The sequence below is a fragment of the Megalops cyprinoides genome, chromosome 11 (assembly GCF_013368585.1).
Source record: "Megalops cyprinoides isolate fMegCyp1 chromosome 11, fMegCyp1.pri, whole genome shotgun sequence".
Lineage (NCBI taxonomy): Eukaryota > Metazoa > Chordata > Actinopteri > Elopiformes > Megalopidae > Megalops > Megalops cyprinoides.
The window spans coordinates 36,659,704-36,661,803 of record NC_050593.1 but is presented as its reverse complement, the minus strand read 5'-3'; the positions used below and the strand labels follow the sequence as shown (position 1 = coordinate 36,661,803).

General features: G+C 43.3%; 1 protein-coding gene across 1 annotated transcript in view; it reads left to right on the top strand.

Annotated features, from left to right (window-relative positions):
- Positions 1-2,100, top strand: part of LOC118785346 (insulin-like growth factor-binding protein 5) — a 14,640-nt gene extending 12,540 nt beyond the window's left edge. The window contains exon 4 of the mRNA XM_036539942.1: positions 1-2,100. This exon is cut by the window's left edge and continues 1,833 nt beyond it. The gene's annotated coding sequence lies outside the window, so the exon portion shown is untranslated.

Genomic DNA, 2,100 nt, shown 5'->3' with positions numbered 1-2,100 from the left:
AATTATCTTCTTAGTGTAAACTTACCTTTCATACATCACTATATCATAAATCAGGAATAATTTGTTGGAAAGCCCAGCCTTTTCTTAAAAATGATCACCAGTACAGGAAAGTGCACATTTTTATCACTTCAGGGCCTTTTGATGTGTAGCTTTAGTTCTGTATGTAAATCTCAGTGCCTTTCTGCATGCAAATAGATTTGAATAGTGATTACCACAGACAAGTAGAAGGGGAAAAGAACCAGAGGCCCTGCTTAATCAGACGACAGAGCTAAGACAGGTTCTAATTTGGATACAGGTGCACAACCAGTTTACTCTCGTGTCACACATTTATTCTGAACCAAATTGAAAGCACACCTGGTGCTAGAGGCAGAGAGATGAAGGTAGAGGGATGCATTTGTCGCTTGAACTTGAAACGTGGCTATAACTCTGCCTCTTTTTAAAGCAAGAGGCTGGACATTGCTTTGGCAGCCGCAGGGTAGTTCAGGACTGCTGGGTGCAGTAGGTCAGGCTTTGCCCATTTTCAGCAATCAGTGCACCTGTGAGGACGCCCGGCCTCGGTCTCATTCTCTGCTACACGGCTTGCTCTCTCATCCTGTTTCAGACATGAAAACAGGTCATTATTAATGAGACTAGTGTGAGCCTAGCTCTGCAGTGACCTGTGACCTCTGTTCTTGCATTGGGAAACCGATTGAGAGATCTTGCATTTACTAAACAGTTCTAAATATGCAAAGGGATTCTTGATGATGTTACAAAGGTTAAAATTATTGACAGTTGTATTCTTAATGCACTTCTGAGTCAGTAATGTGAAGTTGGCAGGTGATCTGGGTCTGTTCCTGACACAGAAGGCATCTGAAACGGAGAAAATTCAACACAGACAGTAATAACTCAAGCTATTGGCAAGATCTGAGTCCTGCACAGTGCATTGCTCCCCTTCACCCTGTTTTTGAAAGCAGTTTGCACTTGATTAAATTAATCCATAACCATGACAAAAAGGACAATCTTCTTCTCATAGTACCATCTGAAAATGTGCAGATGCGTTTTGTTTGTGTTGAGCAGCAGATTCAGGCCTCCGAGGCGCTGCACGGTAACTTTGACAGGGGCTGTGGCCCATGCCTGGGACCCACAACAATGTCAGATACGGATCATAGTAACGCAAGTAGCTACTAATCACAGCTGAACTTGGCCTGCTCTCACAGCCTGTGGAGCCGAGCCTCACTGTCAGAGGGAGAGAGCGTAAGTGTGGTAGGGAGTGGCCTCGCATGGGGGCCCCCTCTCTGATAGACCCCAACCACAGGGACACAGAAATTTGCAACAGTATGACATAGATACATTTAGCAGGACAGACAACGGGGTCTTCTGGAGTCTGAGGGCCAGGCAAAAGGCAGCAAGGGGTGAATGTGTGTTTGATTTCCACCTCTTTTGGTATCTACCGTCGATTTGAGAGGAGAGATTTAAAATCCTTGGCCTTGTTGAAACTGATATCAAGTGCAGTATCGCCATCTCTTCCAGAGGCACACAAGCTATGCTGGCTGTCTGCCTGTCACTAAATTAAATTTGTAAAGGTGGGTAGTGATACTGCATGTCTTCAACCAATTTGCGCCTAACTCTAGAAATCATGAGTTTCTAGTTTGCTCATGGAAGGCTTTTTTGGTTCAACAGTTGTAAAGGTAAACTGCATACATGTGGCTATAGAACATATGTTGGGTGCAGATTGCATATGCGAAAAATCAAGATCGGAACTGAAACTGCTTTGTTTAATGATATTATTTGAGCATTGAGTGTGGAAATGAAAATAGCACAGTTAAAGAGTTTAAAGGAGAGTACCTTCAGCTGCTCCAAGCTACGCCTGCGACTCCCTCAGACTCCCAGTCTCCAACTGGATAGACTAATGCCGTAACTACAGCTCATAGTACCGTAGTAACTACAGCTTTTTCTGAATGCATAACTAATTTTTTAGTGGAGGAGAAAATACAAACTATTCAGTGTGTTAACATGATGTTAACAGCTTGTGAAAAAGACCCACTGGTGGCAGCAGGGCCGAGAAAACCTTCAGCATTTGGAACTTTTAATAATATAAAAAAGGAAGAAAAAAATCTCGAA